Genomic DNA, 23699 nt, shown 5'->3' on the forward strand with positions numbered 1-23699 from the left:
CTTTGGCATTGCCTTTCTTTGGGACTGGAATGCAAACTGACCTTTTCCAGTCCTGTGGCCACTGCCGAGTTTTCCAAATTTGCTGGCATATTGAGTGCAGCACTTTCACAGCACTGGAGTGGTTACTAATGTCTATAGTTGCATGATGAAGACTGATCAGAAACAGCTGAAAGTTTCAGCCAGAGTCTGGGAAGCAAGACAGTTCTTCTTGCCATCTTGGCCTTATGAGAGTGCTGAGAAGTGAAAGTGACCATCTTGTTACTATGATCATGCTGGTGACTGACAAGCAAGAATGAATGAGATAATGTCTGTGAAGTGCTTTGAGCTCTTTAGAAGAAATTTTCTTTGTAATTAGAAAGTAATGCTGGATTATTATAGTTATTATGATTATCATCATTATTAAAGGTAGAGCCAGAAGACAGGGCCCCTCCAATGGGAAAAGTCATGAATAAAGCCCAGTAACTCATAAAGGAAGTGGTTCATGCATCAGTTATGAGCTTCCAGTTTGTAATTACAGTGTACTGGGTGGTTTTACATGTACCAGTTTGTTATTCATCCAGAACAACCTTTACATGTATAATAGCTCCCAATACACAGCAAACATAAATGAAACAGATGAAAGCTCTGTGTGACCACCAGGTTGCAAATTTGAAATTCAGTTACCTATTAAGGATTGTCTTTAAATTTGCACAAAAACATGGTAAAATTTGACAATGAGAAACCAGGGTTAAGGTAAGAAAAAATGTAAGTATGACTCTTACATGTGTGGACACGAGGATAACAAAAGGAACCATATATTCACTTCACTCTCCCATTATATTACACATTTATAAAGGCTTTACTTAAGTACTACTGATGCCAAAACATGAGTTCAACTTTACTCTCTTTGGTTCTGAAATGTTTTTTTTATTTTGCCACATCTCTGGTTCCACAGAGAGGAAGGAATGAAAACAAAGGGTAAAGAGTAATCAAAAATCACCCTGAGGGGTTTAGAGAATGCCTGTTTGCCAGTCCTTGATCCAAATCCAGATGGCCATTGGGACACTAGGGGATTTGTCCAGCAGCCAGCCTGTGCCCTTCTGTTGATACAGTTGTGCTCCTTAAACTCTGCTGTAAGCACATTCTGAATGTGGAATTTAAGCTGTGGTTTAGCTCAGAGATCTGAAGCTGGGAGACAAACCACATACTAAGAACATCAGACGCTATTGTCTCCCTGCTGCCTGAGAAGGGTGTTTTAGATTCAATTCAGTTCAGTCGCTCAGTTGTGTTTGATTCTTTGCAACCCCATGAACTGCAGCACTCCAGGCTTCCCTGTCCATCACCAATTCCTGAAGCTTGCTCAAACTCATGTCCATTGAGTTGGTGATGCCATCCAACCATCTCATCCTCTATCATCCCCTTCTCCTCCTGCCTTCAATCTTTCCCAGCATCAGGGTCTTTTCCAATGAGTCATTTCTTTGCATCATGTGGCCAAAGTATTGGAGCTTCAGATTCAGCATCAGTCCTTCCAATGATTATTCAGGACTGATTTCCTTTAGGATGGATGGACTGGCTGGATCTCCTTGCAGTCCAAGGGACCTTCAAGAGTCTTCTTCAACACCACAGTTCAAAGCATTCTTCAGCGCTCAGCTTTCTTTATGGCCCAGCTCTCACATCCATACATAACTACTGGAAAAACCATAGCTTTATCTATGGTGTTCTAGACCTTCTTTGTATGGAAAGAGCTGTTGTTTTTACCACTTTGACACTCTGAGTGACCAGTCTGAGGTCCTGTAATTTGACCTTTAACCCCATCCAGCATACAGCTATCCACATTTCCTTTTCAAGTTCATCATTCAGAATCCACAGATGGGAACCATGGTCTCTTACACGTAGTCACTGATAGAGGGATAGACATTGTTTAAGCCTGGTTAAAAGGTGCAAAACATGCCACCTCAAAATATGCCACTCTGGCTCAGGCTTACTTTTAGCTAAAGAAATTAAAAAACAGCAGATGCACAATGGGTACTCTAAGGAGAAGGAAGTAAAACCCCACATGGGAGATATACATCCTATGCCAGGAGGGCAGTAACATTCTTATCACCAAAAATGGGAAGTGGTAGTAGAAAATAATATGTACAAACAAGGCTTGTTAAACTAGCCCTTATTTTCCCAGTTAATTTTCTACCATTAACTGTCCTAACCCAAGCCCCTTTGCTTTGTCATGTTTTTATGGTTTACTTCTCTGTCCAATTCAGTATATAAACACTCAACTCTAACTTGGTCTTTGGGTCTTCCTTTCCTTAAGAGGGCTCTCATGTCATGTAAAACTTTTATTAAATAAATGTGTATGTTTTTCTCCTATTAATCTATCTTTTGTAACAGGAGTCCTAGCTAAGAATTTATCAGGGTAGACGGAAAGTTTAGTTTTATTCCCCTACACTGTTTTAGCAAACATTTTCTCAAAGGCTAATTAAAAAAAAAAAAAGGGTCTCATTCTTTTCCATTCAAAACAAACATATTTATTAAATCCTGGAAGAAAAGAAGTTTATATATATTCTACAAATTATATTACTGACCTTATTTAATAAGTGAAAGTCAATGAGAAAATTGGCAGAGCCTTTTAGACAATAAAATGTTAAAAAGCCAAGTATGTTTGAGGAGGAATCAGAAATTACATTTTAATCTTTCAACCCTTATATTTGTAAAGTGCCTTAGAGTTCACAAATGATGGCCACATGTCCACTCTCATTTAATATTTGCAGCACATGAGGTCTGTATTATTATCATTTCTATTTTTCTGCTAAAGGAACCAAGGTTCAGAGAGGCACACTGATCTATGTGAGATCATATATCCATTTAGTGTCAAAGCTGTGGAGAGAAATAGTTTGTTCCAATATCAAGTTCATACATTGAGAATTATGTTAGGATAGTTTGGCTATCCTAACAAAGGAGTTTGGCTCCTATAACAAAGGCCCAAGCAAGACAGAAATTTATTCCTTCCTAATTCAATCGTCTTTAAGTGTCTGGGCACAAATGGTCCCAGGCTGATAGAATAGTTCCACCATGCCTAGGACCCAGGCTCCATCTTCTTGTTGGTCCTCAGCTCGTGGCTTCCGTCTCACAGTCTAATTTGATCATTTTGTTCCTATTATCACATCTTAGTTCCAGCCAGCAGGAAGGGAAAGAGGAAGGGAGAAAGGGTCCTCTGTTTCACTCTAGGAGCACAGTCTGAAAGTTGTGAACTTCGCTCCTGCTCCCATTAGCCAGAACTTGAAAACACCTAATGGTGAGCAGCTTTGCACACAACAAAACCGGGCATTCTGTTAACAAAGGACAAAGTATGAAAAGCATGTCAGGGGACAACTAGCAAGCTTTGTTATTTTGAGTACCTATTGTGTTATGAACTATTTAAGATACTGGGATAAAGAAAAGAGAAAACTGTGGTTACTGCCTGTCAATTTAAGCCAGTCTTAGCTTTTTTCCCCCTCTGACTAGAAGATTTCTCACATCCCTAGCTAGGCAGGACAGTTTGACCCAGGCAGTCACTAATGGGAATAATGGTGCTCAAGCTCCACATCTTAATCTCAAGAATCTGTGAATGTCACCTAATATGGCAAAAGGGACTTTGCAGATGTGATTAAATGGAGGATTTTGAAATCGGTAGATTATTCTTAATTGTCTGGGTAGGCTCATGTAACCAGAAGTGTCCTTATAGAAGAGAGGCAAGAGATCAAAGTTAGTAAGAGAAGACAATGTGACTACAGAAGCAGAGATTGCAGTGATATACCACAAGCCAAGGAATGATGATAGTCTTTAGAAGCTGGTAGAGCCATGGAATTGATTCTCCCTGGACTCTATAAGGAATCAGACTTGCCAGCATTTTGATTTTAGCATTTTAAGACTAATTTTTAACTTATGACCTTCAGAACTGTAAGAGAAAAAATTTGTTTTAAGCCTCTAAGTTTGTGACAATTTGTTACAACAGGAGTAGGAAATAAATACACCAGGTGAATGTCAGCCCAGATGCCATTTATTTCTCATAAGAGCCAGATGCCAGGACTCAACTGTGTATGGTGGAACATCCCTGGCACCACCTTCCTTATAAATGACATGGAACACTTGGGAGCCTTTTCTCTCTTGAATTCTTTTGCTTTGACATTGGGAATAATGATCATAAGTCTTATATAAAACTGCAGGCCATCATGGCCTGGCAATCACTGCTCATTCATCCTTGGTTTAAACCATCTATGGAGTTCTGCTCTTTGCATTCCAATCATTTTGTAGTAAAAATACAAGGATCATTATAAAGCTGCAGTCTGTGTCTACCTTGCTTTCAGAGACAGGTGATTCATTTTTGGCAAGTAGTAGCTTACTCCTTGGAAGGAAAGTTCTGACCAACCTAGATAGCATATTCAAAAGCAGAGACATTACTTTGCCAACAAAGGTCTGTCTAGTCAAGGCTATGGTTTTTCCAGTGGTCATGTATGGATGTGAGAGTTGGACTGTGAAGAAAGCTGAGCGCTGAAGAATTGATGCTTTTGAACTGTGGTGTTGGAGAAGACTCTTGAAAGTCCCTTGGACTGCAAGGAGATCCAACCAGTCCATTCTAAAGGAGATCGGTCCTGGGTGTTCATTGGAAGGAGTGATGCTAAAACTGAAACTCCAATACTTTGGCCACCTCATGTGAAGAATTGACTCATTGGAAAAGACTCTGATGCTGGGAGGGATTGGGGGCAGGAGGAGAAGGGGATGACAGAGGATGAGATGGTGGATGGCATCACTGACTGGATGGACGTGAGTCTGAGCGAACTCCGGGAGTTGGTGATGGACAGGGAGGCCTGGCGTGCTACGATTCATGGGGTCGCAAAGAGTCAAACACGACTGAGCAACTGAACTGAACTGAACTCATATACTCTCAAAAAAAGAAAAAAACTTGGAGAAACTTAGCGGAATACAGGTGATTAGAGAAGTATGACCCACAGTAATCTAGTTGTCAGTACTACATTGAATTGCTGTGATCTTTGGCCACTGTCACAAGGAACAGTCTTGCTGCTGTCCTCCTTCTCACTTGAAAACACTGCATGATGAGTCAAGAATGGCCACAGGCTCCATCGGAAACAGGCAAATGAATGGGGTGTGGCTCGAATATGTCTAATGTGAATTCCTTAGGGCTGAATGGAATCATGCCCTGGATGAGCACAAGGCACTGTATGAACACAGCACCTGAACCAAAAAATTGAGAATTAATTTGTCCTTATGGAGAGAAGCCAAAATCAGATGCTTCATCTGTAGATGTTAGTCAGCTCTTCTTCACTGTCAGTTCTTAGGAAAAGAGAGGATATAAAAGATATACATATAATAGCAGGTATTTAAGAGAATACTCTTAAATATGTTGAGGCTGGATTTGGTTCAGGATGAATAAATTCTAATGACAAATATTTCTGTTATGTTTTGGAATGAACAAAGCATTTTTGTAGGTATCGATCTTGTGTCATTATTGCTATCACTCTGTGATCTTATTATTATCCTTCTGGTTACAGATAAGAACCTGAGATGCTGGTAGCTCATCTAAGTCTTGCTTAATTTTGACAGACCTGAACTCAAGTCTTCAAACTCTGAGTCGGGGTCCTTTCCACTGAAATATGAGGCCTCTGTAGTGACTCTGAAAGTGCTGCATTGGTAAAGGTATTTTCGTGCACTGTGAGAACTGCAGAATTGTACAGGATTTGGGGATTATTTTAGCTCTGCATGCGTGTGTCAGGGTAGAGCTAAGGAGTATGTTTGGATCAGCTGTTCTCAGACATGTTATCAATGTGAGGGCAATGCTGACTGTACGCAATTTTTCTGTCTTTCTCCCTTGACTCCAGTGCATCCATTATATACATCAGAGGGTATAGGGCTTCCCCTAGAACCTTTGAAGATAGTTGACGTTTATATGTTTAACAGTGACCCTAGAAGTCAACTATATTCCCCAGTGTTACGTAACCAGCATGTCCAAGGTTTCTTGAAGCTGTGCTGTTGTTGCTCACCTCCAATTTCTCAGTGTTCCTCCTTCTCACTGTCTAGGCCTGCTGGGTGGCCTGGCCAGCAGCCCTGCACAAAGGACTCACCCTATTCCAGGCACTTCAGAGTCTCAGTGAATATCTGCTGAGGGAATGAATGGGGTGAGATTTACATGAATGCCTTCAACTTTGATGCTCTGAGTCCCTCGACTAAAAGACAGTCTAGTGTTTTCTCACAGTGACTCTTCCCAAATATTTTTGTCAATCTCTTGTGATCCTTATATCTGCTTGTGAATCCATCTTCATAATTTTTGCTTCCTGCCATTGTACTAAAACCCAGATGCTCACTCACAAGCTGAACTCCACATCTGCTAATTGCTTTGTTGGTTCTGAGAGGGAAATTTACTTATTTTTGCACTGTCTTGATTCTCATAGTTTGTGCCAACCAGTGAGAGAGTGGGCATATTTTCTTTCTGTGTTATGATCAGCAAGATGTGTCCATAGGTCTCCAAAGTGTTACTGACCTTCCATTTCGTGTAAAAACTGTCAGCATGATTGGGTCAAGATGAGTTCCAGTATCTGGAGTCATTCATGTTCCATGATGCATAGGTTTTGTTATTTAAGGTCATCATGCTGGTATCTTTCCTGAATATGTTGGAAAATAATAAGTAGTCCTCACAACTATGCAAAAACTTAGGTTTGATACCATGAATGGTCTAAGTATGACTATAAAGATATATGCAGTTTCAGAGGTGTTGTCAAGAAAATTCTCTAGGATATTTCCTGGTGCTGTACCTCACAGTCCGTTCACACAGCTGAGATCCTTTGCTGGGTGCTGTTTATACACCCAGCAAAGGGTAGCTCTTTACACAGGATAGACACTGGAATGTCATCTCACACCCACACCATTGTTTTCTATGTAGTAGCCTTATATCTCCATGTATGTTGTCAACTCTTCTGAGGACTTAATATCTTGTTTTTCTGTTTTCCCAATGTCTGAGTATACAGGAGCTGATCATTAAATACTAGATACTATTTGATTCAGACATTTGCATATTATAATCAGGAAGCTCTAGCAAATGAACCGTCAGTTGTTAACCTGCTTTGGCTACATTCACACCCATCATTTAAGGATATTGCATACATGACATTTTTAGCTGTGTTAAACTAATCAATTGAATCATGAGCCAGACTGGAAGAGAAAAGAATGCAGCTGAAAATATCTTGTTCATCAACCCTTGGGAAAGGCTAGAATCATGACTGAACATATTGACTCTCCTTTGCCTTCCTCTCCCTATAGGCCAAGTCTCTTCTCATCCTTGTTGATTAATTCTGTATTTATCCTATTTCAGATGACAACCAGTCTCCATACCCATCTGTATTATCCCTGACCAAAGTCTTACCAGGTTTGAGGGAAACAAGACTCTAAGAAACTTGTTCAGCTTATTTTTATTTCATACACACAGCTTCTGTTCCTTACACAGGCGAGACCAGTATCATTCCCAGTCAGCGATGGGCACTGGGCTGCTCCTCACCAACCTGTTATGTTATATGCTTTCATCTTTCTATCACTGGTCTGTCTCCTTTTTCATTTAAAATGGACTTTATTTTTTAAATGACATACTTACAAAAAAGTGTGCAGATCTTAAATGTAAACTTTGATGGACTTTCAGAAAGTGAGTACATCAGTTAACCAATGTGTGGGTCAAGCAAGACTGTTATCAGCACATATGAATCACTCAAGCTAATCATTATCCATCTCTAAAGATAACCATATCTCACCATCCTGACATCTTGTACCATAGATAAATTCTTGTATTTTAAAACTTTATATATATATAAATGGAATTATAAAATAAGTATTTTGTGTGTCTGGCCTCTTTTGCTCAAAATTATGTTGTGAGATGGATCTGTGTTGTTGCATGCAACGATAACATGTTCATTCTCACGTTATATAGTATTCCACTGAATATATCTGTGACAATTCACTTTTTTCATTCTATTTTATCCATTGGATACTGCTGCTGTTGCTGCTAAGTCACTTCAGTCATGTCTGACTCTGTGCGACCCCATAGACGGCAGCCCACCAGGCTCCCCTGTCCCTGGGATTCTCCAGGCAAGAACACTGGAGTGGGTTGCCATTTCCTTCTCCAATGCATAAAAGTGAAAAGTGAAAGGGAAGTCGCTCAGTCGTGTCTGACCCTCAGCGACCCCATGGACTGCAGCCTTCCAGGCTCCTCCGTCCATGGGATTTGCCAGGCAGGAGTACTGGAGTGGGGAGCCATTGCCTTCTCCGCCATTTGATACTACAATTCATTTATTCATGTTCTCCTCTGAACACATTCATGTGTGTCTATTAAACATATGCATTCATGTGTTGGGTATATAACTAGGAGCAGAATTACTGTGTCTTAAGATTGTCAAAGGGCTTCCCTGGTAGCTCAGCTAGTAAAGAATCCATCTGCAATGCAGGAGACCCCCAGCTTGTTTCCTGGGTTGGGAAGATCCTCTGGAGAAGAGATAGGCTACCCACTCTGGTATTCTAGCATTGCAAAAGTCAGAGATAATGTTGTTTTTGCAGGGCAGGCCAGACTTACAGGAAATGTTCAAGGTGTTGTTTAATCAGAGTCCCAGTATTGCACAGGTAGGCCTATTACATTTGCAGTGTCTCACTGCAAAGTATATCGTCATCTCTGTAAGTGACATATGTTCAGTTCAGTTCAGTCGCTCAGTTGTGTCCAACTCTTAGTGACCCCATGAACTGCAGCACCCTAGGCCTCAGTGTCCATCACCAACTCCCGGAGTTCACCCAGACTCATGTCCATTGAGTTGGTGATGCCATCCAACCATCTCATCCTCTGTCGTCCCCTTCTCCTCCTGCCCTCAATCTTTCCCAACATAAGGGTCTTTTCAAATGAGTGAGTTCTTCGCATCAGGTGGCCAAAATACTGGAGTATTAGCTTCAACATCAGTCCTTCCAACGAACACCCAGGACTGATCTCCTTTAGGATGGACTGGTTGGATCTCCTTCCAGTCCAAGGGACTCTCAAGAGCCTTCTCTAACGCCACAGTTCAAAAGCATTAATTCTTCGGCACTCAGCTTTCTTTATAGTCCAACTTTCACATCCACACATGACTACTGGAAAGCCATAGCCTTAATAGATGGACCTTTTTTGGCAAAGTAATGTCTCTGCTTTTTAATATGCTGTCTAGGTTGGTCATAATTTTCCTTCCAAGGAGTAAGCGTCTTTTAATTTCATGGATGCAGTCACCATCTGCAGTGATTTTGGAGCCCCCCAAAATAAAGCCTGCCACTGATTCCACTGTTTCCCCATCTATTTGCCATGAAGTGATGGAACTGAAGAACTATGGACGGAGGTTCGTGACACTGTACAGGAGACAGGGATCAGGACCATCCTCTTGGGAAAGAAATGCAAAAAAGCAAAATGGCTGTCTGAGGAGGCCTTACAAATAGCTGTGAAAAGAAGAGAAGTGAAAAGCAAAGGAGAAAAGGAAAGATGTAAGCATCTGAATGCAGAGTTCCAAAGGATAGCAAGGAGAGATAAGAAAGCCTTCCTCAGTGATCAATGCAAAGAAATAGAGGAAAACAACAGAATGGGAAAGACTAGCGATCTCTTCAAGAAAATTAGAGATAACAAGGGAACATTTCATGCAAAGATGGGCTTGATAAAGGACAGAAATGGTATGGATCTAACAGAAGCAGAACATATTAAGAAGAGGTAGCAAAAATACACAGAAGAACTGTACAAAAAAGAGCTTCACAACCCAGATAATCACAATGGTGTGATCACTAACCTAGAGCCAGACATCCTGGAATGTGAAGTCAAGTGGGCCTTAAAAAGCATCACTATGAACAAAGCTAGTGGAGGTGATGGAATTCCAGTTGAGCTATTTCAAATCCTGAAAGATGATGCTATGAAAGTGCTGCACTCAATATGCCAGCAAATTTGGGAAACTCAGCAGTGGCCACAAGACTGGAAAGGTCAGTTTTCATCCCAATCCCAAAGAAAGGCAATGCCAAAGAATTCTCAAACTACCACATAATTGCACTCATCTCACATGCTAGTAAAGTAATGCTCAAAATTCTCCAAGCAAGGTTTCAGCAGTACATGAACCATAAACTTCCAGATGTTCAAGCTGATTTTAGAAAAGACAGAGGAACCAGGAACAAATTGCCAACATCCACTGAATCATCGAAAAAGCAAGACAGTTCCAGAGAAACACATATTTCTGCTTTATTGACTATGCCAAAGCCTTTGACTGTGTGGATCACAATAAACTGTGGGAAATTCTGAAAGAGATGGGAATACCAGACCACCTGACCTGTGTCTTGAGAAACCTATATGCAGATCAGGAAGCAACAGTTAGAACTCTACATGGAACAACAGACTGGTTCCAAACAGGAAAAGGAGTACGTCAAGGCTGTATATTGTCACCCTGCTTATTTCACTTATATGCAGAGTACATCATGAGAAACGCTAGGCTGGAAGAAGCACAAGCTGGAATCAAGATTGCTGGGAGAAATATCATTAACCTCAGATATGCAGATGACACCACCCTTTTGGCAGAAAGGGAGAGGAACAAAAAGCCTCTTGAGGAAAGTGAAAGAGGAGAGTGAAAAAGTTGGCTTCAAGCTCAACATTCAGAAAACGAAAATCACGGCATCTGGTCCCATCACTTCATGGGAAATAGATGGGGAAACGGGGGAAACAGTGTCAGATTTTGTTATTTGGGGCTCCAAAATCACTGCAGATGGTGACTACAGCCGTGAAATTAAAAGACACTTACTCCTTAGAAGGAAAGTTATGACCAAAGTAGACAGTATATTGAAAAGCAGAGATATTAGTTTGCCAACAAAAGTCTGTCTAGTCAAGGCTATGGTTTTTCCAGTGGTCAGGTATGGATGTGAGAGTTGGACTGTGAAGAAAGCTGAGCGCCGAAGAATTGATGCTTTTGAACTGTGGTGTTGAAGACTCTTGAGAGTCCCTTGGACTGCAAGGAGATCCAGTCAGTCCATTCTAAAGGAGATCAGTCCTGAGTGTTCATTGGAAGGACTGATGTTGAAGCTGAAACTCCAATACTTTGGCCACCTCATGCGAAGAGTTGATTCATTGTAAAAGACCCTGATGCTGGGAGGGATTGGGGGCAGGAGGCAAAGGGGACAACAGAGGATGAGATGGCTGTATGGCATCACCAACTCGATGGACATGAGTCTGAGTGAACTCTGGGAGTTGGTGATGGACAGGGAGGCCTGGCGTGCTGTGATTCATGGGGTCACGAAGAGTCGGACAGGACTGAGAGACTGAACTGAACTGAACTGATGCGACCAGATGCCATGATCTTCGTTTTCTGAATGTTTAGCTTTAAGTCAACTTTTTCACTCTCCTCTTTCACTTTCATCAAGAGGTTCTTTAGTTTTTCTTCACTTTCTGCCTTAAGAGTAATGTCATCTGCATCTCTGAGGTTATTGATTTTTCTCCCAGCAATCTTGATTCCAGCTATGCTTTTTCCAGTCCAGCATTTCTCATGATGTACTTTGCATATAAGTTAAATAAGCAAGGTGACAATATACAGGCTTGATGTACTCCTTTTCCTGTTTGGAACAAGTCTGTTGTTCCACGTCCAGTTCTAACTGTTGCTTGCTGACCTGCATACAGGTTTCTGAAGCGGCAGGTCAGGTGGTCTGGTATTCCCATCTCTTTCAGAATTTTCCACAGTTTGTCGTGATTCATATAGCCAAAGGCTTTGGAATAGTCAATAAAGCAGAAATAGATGTTTTTCTGGAGCTCTCTTGCTTTTTCGATGATCCTGTGGATGTTGGCAATTTATCTCTGGTTCTTCTGCCTATTCTAAAACCAGTTTGAACATTGGAAGTTCAAGGTTCACGTATTGCTGAAGGCTGACTTGGAGAATTTGAGCATTACTTAACTAGCATGTGAGATGAGTGCAACTGTGCTGTAGTTTGAGCATTCTTTGGCATTGCCTTTCTTTGGGATTAGAATGAAAACGGACCTTTTCCAGTTGTGTGGCCACTGCTGAGATTTCCAAATTTGTTGGCATGTACTTATTCATTATGATAGCAGGACAAAGGGTTAGTTATGCTTTTAAAGAAATGTACGTATTCAGCTCAGGTTATACTGCCAAATAGTTTTTCAGAGTGATTGTATCAATTTTCATTTCCACCAGAAGTGTACATTAATTTCAGTTGCTCTGCACTATTACTACTCTAGATGTTGTGTGTGTTTATTGCAGATATGGTGTGCATTCCTCTGCTTTCCTGTGGCCACTTGGTAGTCTTTCATTTAGTACCATTCAGTCTCACCCATCTTTATGTTGGATTGTTTGCTTTTAGTTGTTATTTTTTAAGAGTCCTTTGGGCTTCCTGATGGCTCAGACGGTAAAGAATCTGCCCTCAATGCAGGAGGTCCGGGTTCGATCCCTGGGTCAGGAAGATCCCCTAGAGAAGGAAGTGGCAACTCACTCCAGTATTCTTTCCTGGAGAATCCCTATGGACAGAGAAGCTTGGCAGGCTATAGTCCATGGGGCTGCAAAGAATAGGACATGGCTGAATGACTCACACACAAGAGTCCTTTATGATGTGGATATGAATTCTTTGTTTGATATATGTAGTAAAAATAATCTCTTCCATTCTGGCTTGCCTTTCCTTTTCCTTCCCTTAACAGTGTCTTTTGATGACCAAAAGTTTTTAATTTTAATGTAATCCAATTTATTCATTTTTTTTCTTTTATGGTTAGTGTTTTTCTGTCCTGTTTAAGAAATGTTTGCCTATTCCAAGGTCATGACGTATGCTCCTAAGTTTTCTCCTAAAAGCTTTATTTTTTTACCTTTCACATTTAGATCTACAATCTATCTAGAATTGGATTTTGTCAATGGTGTAAGATAAAAGGTTCAGCATTCATTTCCAAATGGATATCAAATTGACCCAGCACCATGTACTGAAAAAAGTAATTATCATCCTTTCCCCATTCCACTGTAGTGTCATCTTTGTCAAACAGCAGGTGACCCCCTGTGTTTGAATCTGTTTCTGAATTGTAGTCTGTTCATAGGTTTATAGTCTGTTTTTGCAGTCTATCTGGAGTGAGTTGCCATATACTTCTCCAGGGGATCTTCCTGGCCCAGGAATAGAACCTGGATCTCCTGCATTGTGGGCCAATTCTTTACCATCTGAGCCATCAGGAAACCCAGAGACTCTTAAAAAATAAGAACTAAAAGCAAACAATCTAACATAAAGGTGGGTGAGACTGAATGGACCTAAACAAAAGATTACATAGTGGGCAATACCAACTTATAAGTCATTACTGTGTCTGGTAGTTTAGATCTTCAAGTTATGTTCTTCAAGATTGCATTGGCTATTCTAAACCCTCCACATTCTGCATACATTTTAGAATCAGCTTTTCAAATTACACACATAGACACACACACACACACACACACACACACCATGGCTGTGATAGCTGTTGAGATTGCATTGATTGTATAGATAAATTTTTTAGAATTTTGACATTATTATACTATTCAGTTTTCTAATCCATCAAAATGGTATTGATTTCCTTTTAGGTAGTCTTTAAATGCTCTTAATAATGTTTTGTAGTATTTAGTATAGAACTTTTAAATATCTCTTGATTTTCTACCAAGCTCTTGATATATTTTGTTCTTTTGTAGGTGAATGATTTTTAGTATTTTACTTTCTTTGTTTTTGTGGTTGGTGTACAGAAATATAATTGACTTTTGTTTGGATATAAATGACATTCCTTTTTTTATCTTTTCTGTGTCCTTATATTTAAGCTGAATTCTTGTAAGAATCTATTGTTATATTTTTAAAACCCAGTCTGACATCTGTGTGTATGTGTGTGTGTGATGGAGTTTTGAATCTTGCTTACTTTTGCTTGAACATTTCAGCACAGTATGTAAAACATACATAATTTTTTGATACGACTGTAAGTTAAGTAGAGACAATAATGGTACCTACTCCATAGGGGTTTTGTGAGAAATAAATTGCTAATTTTTAAAAACTTAGAGTATAGTTAATATTCAATAAGCTAGCAGTTATAATTTTTATTACAGATATATAATTTTCCCTAAATCTTTGCTCTTTCAAATAACAAGCCATGAACATCCCTGTGCTATTTGTAATATCATACTGTTACTGCCGCATGGTTCCACAGCTCTGTTATTACATGTGCATGTTTACAATTTACATATATAATTACAGCTTTTTTCTTTCTCCTATAAAATGTATCACTTTTATGAATTAGCCTAGAAAACTTCTATTTATATTAACAATGTCAAAAATGTCTTGGTACTTATGTGCCGCTCTCTGATTAGCTTATGTTTAATAAAAATCAATCTATTAACCATTTACTGAACGCTTATACATCACAGGCACCATAGAAAGGTTGTATCACATAAGTAGCAAATGTTGTCCAAGAATCAAGTGTCGTTTGGTTTGAATTCAAAGCCTATGGTCTTAAACATTATGCTTTGATTCTTCTAAGAGCAAATCTTTCTCATTTTATTCTTGCTGCAAGGGAAGATGGAAAAGTTAAGTGGCCTGCACACAGTCACAGAAGAGATGGCTTTCTAATCTTTAAGATTTAATTTTAAACTTCTTTTTCAAATTTAGTTTAGTTATTTTATAATGTTGTGTTAGTTTCTGCTGTACAGCAAAGTGGATCAGTTATATATATATATACATATATTCCTTCTGAATCACCACAGAGCGTTCAGTGCTGTTCCTGTGCTATACAGCAGGTTCTCATTAGTTATCTATTTTATACTTAGTAGGACTTCTATGGTGGCTCAGTTGGTAAAGAATCTGCCTGCAGTCCAGGAAACCAGGGTTCAATCCCTGGGTTGGGAAGTCCGTTAGAGAAGGAAATGGCAACCTACTCCAGTATTCTTGCCTGGAAAATCCCGTGGACAGAGGAGCCTAGGGGGATACAGTCCATGGGGCTGCAAGAGTTGGACACAACTTAGTGACTAAACTACCACCAGTGAATCCCAATCTCCCAGTTCATCCCGCCATCCCCTTCCCTCTTTGGTGTCCATATATTTGTTCTCTATGTCTGTGTCTCCATTTCTGCTTTATGAATAGGTTCATCTATGCCATTTTTTCTAGATTCCACATGTATGCATTAATGTATGATATGTTTTTCTAAGTCTGACTTACTTCACTCTGTATGACAGTCTCCATCCACATCTATGCATAATTTTGAACTTCTTAACAGCAGTAACTATGCCTCTGGCCTTCTTTCCACCTCCAAACCATAGACATGGAGAACACTTAATAAATGCCAACTCCCTGACTGACTAACTTATCTGACTACACAGTTTCTGCAAGACTATATCTCTAGATAACTCACATGTTATCCTCGAGCAAATACCTTGACATTTCTGCCATCTTTTAGTTTCTTAACAAAAAAGAACAAATCTGTGCCTGTGTTTATTAGTTAGAATGAAAACATAATATACATTTCCTAAGAATAAATCAGTTCATTAAATAAAAAGTCACATGACAGCATACCTCTAGCTGCTACTCCCTTACACAACTGAGGGTTTGCCTTCACCTAATAATGATCTAGTCTCTCTTGATAATCCTTCATATTCATTTCCACTGATAGGACAAAGCAAAGCCAGGACATCACCCCAGGAGTCTTATTACCACTCTTTATGGGTTTCTTTGTTTTATATCCAGGTTATCATCTCTGTTGGACAAATTGTTCTTCAATAACCTGCTCAGTCAGAAGGCTGAAGTAACTTAATTTGTTAATAACAAAAATCTTCCTCTTTCTCTTCCTCTGAATTTGTAGGGTTCCCCATTCTTATGACATAAACCTACTCACCATCACAAATGCCTTTTAACATTTTGAGCTATAGCATTTGCCTTCAAATAAGCTTTTTTAATCAGGTCAGAAGACATTATGCATCGCACATATAGCTGAAAAATAACATTCACCAGCTTCACGAAGGCTTGGCTATCGCATTATAAATTCCTGCAGTAGAGGAGGATGGTAATAGTAATGTCAAGTCCCACCCATTCTTTACCATCTAGAGAACACTTCATGTTTCTTGCTTGCTTATAATGATATTTTTAATTGTTGTGTCACTCAAATATAGCAGTTATTGATTTGGTATAAAAATACTTCATTATTCTGGAATACCTTTTCTATTTCAGAAGCATCCACAAAGATTGCTAATTTTTCTCTTGAGAAATAGAATGAAATTTCAATAGAGATATTATTTGACACAGGTATGTTATTCCTCCTTTATAGTTTTCCATAAAAAAACAACAGAGAATCATGCCCTTTTTCATCCAACACAGTTCTGATAGGTAGAAGTGAAAGTATTTGCTCATCATTAAGAATTCATCTATCACTTTTTAGAAATAAATGAATGGTTACACTTATATTAAAGAGCAGAGCTTTATCATTAGACTAACTACCCAATTCAAACTTCCTTGATTCAGGTATTTAACTCATAATTTGATGAAGTGAAAGAACACTGGAATGAAAGGTAAATGCCTGAGATCAAGACTTGACTTTTACTGTCAACTTGGTGTTGACTTTGGGAAGTTACTCAATCTCTTTCTGCATCCTCACCTGTAAAGTGAAATAATTAAAATACTGAAGTCCCTTTTAGTTGTTAGAGTCCATACACTATTCATAATAAAGAAGTAATTCCTACAAAATCTTAGAATTTAGATTTCTGTCTTTTAAATGTTTGACTGTTTGTAACCTCAGAAAGTAATTGTATAACTGATATCCCACTAACTGTTGCCATTACCAGGATTAAGAAGTATAACATGTTTGTTTACCAAAGCAATTCTACTTAGTGGTACTTCTTAAATTTTTGCCTTTACACTAATAAGTTATATTTTCCATTTAAACCTTAACAATGTATATATAATCAAGAGTTATTAAACATTCACTCAACAAACACAAGTTTAGGTGTTGAAAAAATTAGATCTGTAAAATCAATTTGACCCAAATTTTAAAATCAAGCATGAATTATCTGTTTATCATCTGTTTATCTACGTACTGTATTGTGCTTGTATATTTAAGTTTTGTTGTATTTTAGTGAAGATTATAGACACTTTTGTCATTTGATTTACCCACCATTTGAGATAAAATTGATTCCATTGTTATTTTCTTCACGGGTCCATCCTTTCCACTGTGGAGTAGAGAGAATAGGATCATCAGGGAACCTAAGTGCAGTCTCAGCAATTCACTAACCAAAGGCAATTTACTTATAGCCCACTTGACTGAATTATCAGGAGAGTGAATAAGATAAATGAATGCATTTTGTAAAGTGTAACATGCTAAACAAACGCAAAATGGCATAATATGATAGTGAATTCCTCACTCAAGCTATTAATTCTTTCACACACACTCAGGAGATATTATGCATACCTGGTACATGGCAGGCACTGTTCTCAGCATTGGCAATAGCAGTCAAAAGGCAGACAACAAGGAAAGTCTGAGAAACTGTCACAGCAGAAAGGAGCCCAAGTAAACATAATTAATAAACGTAACATATTGTTACATTTATTGGATGGGATGGGATTCTTAAAAAGGATATTAGGTGAAAATTAAGAAAGTCTGAATAAATAATAAACTTTAGTTAATAGTAGTATGCCAATATGGGTTCATTAATTACAACAAATGTATTATACTATTATCAGTTCAGTCACTCAGTTGTGTCCAACTCTTTGCAACCCCATGGACTGCAGGATGCCAGGCTTCCCTGTCTACTACCAACTCCAGGAGCATGCTCAAACTCATGTCCATTGAGTTGGTGATGCCATCCAACCATCTCATCCTTTGTTGTCCCCTTCTCCTCCTGCTTTCAATCTTTCCTGACATCAGGGTCTTTCCCAATAAGTCAGTTCTGCACATCATGTGGCCAAAATATTGGAGCTTCAGCAAAGACTCTAAGGCAGGGACCAACTTCAAATGTTTGAGAAACAGAAATAATTTGTGAGGTCAGTGTGTCATGAGCACTGGCAAAGGTAAGGTGTGGCAAAGGTAGGTCTTCCTTCAGAGAAGGAAGACTTGAGTTCTCCAGAAAGCTACAGAATGTACTAGAGTACGTTTTTTACTGCAGGGCAACATGTGGAATCTTAGTGCCCTAACTAGGGATCAAACCCATGCCCCCTTCCATGGAAGTGTGAAGTCTCAACCACTGGACCACCAGGGGCGTGCACAGGAAAGTCCCCCTGACTAGAATTTTGGAGTAGGATAGACTCAGGATGTTATTCACATGAAATGGTGCAGCTACTCTGCCCTAAAAAGATTTAGAGTAAATCCTGGGGGCCAGCTGCTCTATACAGGTTAATAACAGCTTCATGACACCTACATGCTACTTCCTGAAGTCTTATTTGGAGGAAGCTGGACTTCAAAGGAGAAATCATAACCAACATGTTTTCATCATTAGCTAAAAGCCAGTTTCATTTGTGCAAGTACCAGAGAAGAAGCTTCAAAGTTCTGCATATCACCCACTGGCTTCCAAGGATCCTTGAATCATCTGGTCCATCAACCACAATGGTGTCCTACTCCCTCCATCCCCTCACCCTGCCCAGCACAGAATTAAGCATGTTTTCAAGAAAGGCAGAGGCTTCCCTGGTGGCTCAGACGGTAAAGAATCTGCCTGCAATTCAGAAAACCCGGGTTTGATCCCTGGATCTGGAAGGTACCTGGAGAAGGGAATGGCTACCCACTCCAGGATTCTTGCCTGAAGAATCCCATGGACAGAGGAGTCTGGTGGGGTTGTGTAGTATGTAGAATTTTTTGCTCTTTCCTAAAGTCCATGGGGTCACAAAGAGTCGGACAGAATTTCGCTTTTTCAAGAAATGCAATATCGCAGCAGCCTTTTGGCATTGCCCTTGCCTCAGCTCATTGCCCTAGCCTATGAGAACTAACACCCCAAACCCTGCCTTGGCCATCACGCAGATGCTTTTCACTTCTTTAAATCAAATTCGGATGATTCAGCATCAAAGAGAAAAGGAAGTTGGAGAGAGTAGCAAGAGCACTACCCTGGGAGTCAAGAAAACACAATTCAAGTTCAGATGCTGCTGCTTTCAGATCCTTAATTCCCTGATGTGTACAATTAGAACAGAAGTCTTGCCCTGCTGTTCTGATAAAGTGTGGTGGGAATCAAGTCGCTCTTATCTGTGGAAGGTGCTTTGTGAACCTAGGCTGCTGAATATAAATGGAAAGGGGGAGAAATGGAGTCGCTTCAAATTAGTGTGTTTTAATTGATCATCGATTATGGAAAGAGCACTGAAGAAGCATGGCGGTGGAGTGGGAGTGTGAAAAATAAACCCTTTGCCCTTAAAGAGCTAGGAGTTATATTAGAGTGGAGATCCATGCATTCAGGGGCCACCATACTACACAACTGTAGTGGGTGCCATTTACATTGTGGTCTAAGCATGTATTCGGAAGAACTAAGTAATAATGTAAGTTAACATCAATTAAAGAAGTAATAAGTACTGTTAGGAGCTCAGTGACTGGAGGCAATGAAAAAGAAAGATAAATAGAAGGGATGGGGCTTCAGCTAGTTGGTAGAAGAGGAAATATTCTCATGGGAAAGAGACTAGAGACAAAAGACCTTTAGTAAAATTAAGAATATAAAAATCATTGAGATGTTTTCATCAGGACTAAAAGAGAATTAGGCGACTTTTTTGCTCTTTCCTTAAATTTCTGCTCAAAATATGGGAATAGTTTAGGGACTTAAAATGTCATTGCGGTTGTTCATTCCCTAAGTCATGTTTGATTCTTTGCAGCCTCCTGAACTGTGGCACACCAGGCTTCCCTGTCCTTCACTATCTCCCAGAGTTTATGCAAACTCAAGTCCATCAAGTCAGTGATGCCATCCAACTATGTCATCCTTTGTCGCCCCTTTCTCCTCTTGCCCTCAGTCTTTCACAGCATCAGGGTCTTACCTAGTGAGTCGGCTATTTGCATCAGGTGGCCAAAGTATTGGAGCTTCACCTTCAGCATCAGTCCTTCCAAAGAACAGTCAGAGTTGATTTTGTTTAGGATTGACTGGTTTGATCTCCTTGCTGTCCAAGGGACTCTCAAGAGTCTTCTCCAGCACCATAGTTTGAAAGTGTCAGTTCTTTGGCACTCAGCCTTCTTTATGGTCCAACTTTCACATCCATAAACGACTACTGGAAAAACCATAGCTTTGACTTTACAGACCTTTGTCAGCAAAGTGATATCTCTGCTTTTTAATATGCTGTTTAGGTTTGTCATAGCTTTTCTTCCAAGGAGCGAGCATCTTTTAATATTGTATCACTCACCTTTTCTTTTTCAATTCAAGCACAGCTCTAAGTATATGTGGGAAAGGCCAAGAGAAGAATAACATGCCAACACCTAAAATCTTGGCATTGGTTTGTCTTTTTATTGACCTATGATCTCTTCACTCCTGGTCCTCATCCAGTGTTGAAGAGCAGACATAAATTTCTTTTAAAACCTGTGCACACACGCATTTGGGGTCTTACATCCTTATGTCCATGAAAAGCATTTTGCTCATCAATAAAATAATGACATTTAGGGCTTCTCTAGGTCCAACATTTCTTAACATTACAATACATTAGTGTTGAATTAAATAATTTAGTTAAATTTTAATTAAATTTGTAATTCTCAAAATTAAATTTTCTTCTAAGCGTGTTACCTGAAAGTGAAGTGAAAGTGAAATCTCAGTCGTGTCCAACTCTTTGTCACCCCATGGACTGTAGCCTGCCAGGCTCCTCCATCCATGAGATTTTCCAGGCAAGAATACTGGAGTGGGTTGCCATTTCCTTCTCCAAGCGTGTTACCTATATTTGAGTAAATAAATGAATGTAAAAGCTGTAAGTATTTCTGTAAAACTAGGTCAATCAAGGATGAATTTTCACTGTTGTCATTTTTTGTCCCCTTTTTATCATATGACGTTAGATTTTTTTTAAAAAATGCCTTCCAGTTTTATGGTTTTAATTTATTTTATTAATAACATCTGATTTGAAAATAACAGTGTCCCATATGAATTTTACAGAGAAATCTGCTTTCTTTCATCACAGCTTCTCTGTGTTGATAGGTTGGCTGGAAATTTCCCTTCTGATCAGTTTTGTATTACCCATAAGAGGAGAGGGAGGCAATGTACACCAACCAATATTCTGATGTTTTAAGGATAAAGATTTGGCAATGGAGTTTTGTCATCTCCTTTATCTTCCTCCTTGGAGTTTTCTGCAAAAGCTGAAGCTGTGACTTTTATTCAACACCTGCATCTTTAACAACCAGAGCAGTATAATTACCTTTCTTGAATATTCTATAGAATTGTCAAACAGCAATTTTCTTTTAGAAGACAGGCTTTAAAATAATGTCGTTTACATACAGAGTTTAACATCTCAAGCTAAAAATCTAATTACAAGAATCTGAAATTTACTGCATGTTTATAATTTAGTTGTTATAAAATTGCTAAATTAGGCACCTTTAACATATATTATGAGGCAGAAAAAATACATATAGTGAGATAAAATTAAATATTTTGGAATTTCATGAATATATGTTGATTTCTATTAATAACTATATTAAGACTACTTGGTATTTAATTGCATTTCTCTCGATTCAAGCTATTTGTGGAGAGAGGTGGCTTACAATGACATGACATCAATATCATTTCCTCGTTGTTAATGAAAACTACCAATATTTTAAAAAGGACTGCCATTGTACCTATGTATAGATGGCATATTCAAGCAAGCTGAGATCATTCTTTCAATGGACACACTACATAGTAATGCCAAAACTAAATATTAAGATTAGGATTTAGATAGGGTACTGCCATTTGATAGAAGTGACTCATGCCCAGACTGTATAAACACATCATTTTTGTCATCCTGATTTTATAATTTTTGAAGTGTAAATGGGATTGTCAACCATTGGAAGCAGCAGTACTTCAAAATTCTGCTACAATGTGAATGTTAAAGTGGAAAATTTAACCTAGCATCACATTATTTCTTTTTGGTACAAACTCTAAATTAATGTTATGAAATGTTATGAGCATACCAATAAAACTACTGCTTATAAAAATTAAACAGTATTTTTTATAATCTCCAAATTGTCACTCTGGCAATTCCTCTGTTGCCCCACATTATTCTCTGAATGTCTAGTCTGCTACGTTTTTCCTTGTGTGCTTCTATTTAGGATCTCTGTTCTTTATGCCAGTATGTGTCCAAAGATTCTGCAAATCTTTTGTATCTTTCTAAGCATGTTCTCTACGACAAAGCTATTCAGCCTGGAGTCTAATGTACAACCTTCCCAGGCTCTTCCTCAAAAGCACACTCTGCCATTCTAAACACACACACAACAGACAGATTTAAAAAAGAATTTTAATAGAGTCTCACATTGCATTGTTTTGAATTTCTATCATGTCTAGATAACTAGTGTTTGTTCATACTGTTACATTCTATAGAAATATAACTGTCATGTAAAATAATTTTTATTCTGTTTGTATCTTGGTCATATACAATATGATATTTGTGCCTGAAATCTTAAATATGCCAGTAGGAAGAATCACAAAATCTGAAGTTTTGGAAATGTATTCTTTGTGCTGTGATACTCAGTTTAAATCTTGACATTTCCAGTTAAGAAAATAATATTTGAAAAAGGAAATGATACTAAAAATATTCCACCTATTCATGAACAATTCTCAATAGCCATATTTTATTATGTAAGCATGTTGCAAACCCTGTTTCTCTCCTGTATTTCTAGGTCCTCTATAAAATATGCACATATGATGGTAGATACGTGTGTACATAGGTCGTGTATATTTCACACGCAAAACCCAGAAAGCAAGAGTAGTGTTTTCATTTTAACTTATATATGGACATAATGTCACCAAAGCAACAAACAATTCTCTCTCTTTTTTTTTTTTTAACTTCGCCTTCTCAAGTCACTGCTTTATATTTTATAGGGTTTCTCCCATACTATCTTAACTGGATTAGAGAATAAGGACAAGTTTTCTCCATTACAAAATTCTCATTTAATCCTTATCCACACTTAATTTATCAAATTAAATCAGACAAGATTGATTCCGGGGCTTTTCAAGCTGGACATCATGTGTAAAATCGGCAGACAACGGTTTGTAAAGGGTGCCCACCGTGACTTGTCATAGCATCTTGCCTCAGCTTCAGCTGCCCTCGCGTCGATCCAGGCGGGGTCAGGATGCTTCTTGGTGTTACACTGGGGGCTCTGCGGGGAAACAGAGCAGCTACACAGCCTCCAGCAGAGTTACTTATTACACCCGCGGCCCCCTTCACCTGCCCCAGCCATTCAAAATAACATCACACCATAAAATATTCATGAACCGCGCAGTGCTGCAGCCAGGGCTCGCTACTGCAGGTGGCTGTTACATCAGTAATTGCCCAATACTTCCCTCCACAGCGTAAAATTGTTTTCATTATGTGTCATGAACACAGAGCCAAGCAGAGCCCTCTTGAGTGGTTTCCCAAGGGCTGGAGGGAGGTGGTACTTAAACAGGCGCTTTTTGGCTTAGATTAAAAAAAAAAAAAGGAGAACCCAGTGAAAGCTCATCATTAACTCTCCTTCGAAGCGCAACAAAAAGCAGAAGCTCATGCAAAACTCCTATAAAGATTATCCTAAATGTCTCAGTTACGAGGAAGAGCTTTAGGGGCTT

The sequence above is a fragment of the Bison bison genome, unplaced genomic scaffold (genome assembly GCF_000754665.1).
Source record: "Bison bison bison isolate TAMUID 2011002044 unplaced genomic scaffold, Bison_UMD1.0 scf7180017864275, whole genome shotgun sequence".
Taxonomy (NCBI): Eukaryota; Metazoa; Chordata; class Mammalia; order Artiodactyla; family Bovidae; genus Bison; species Bison bison.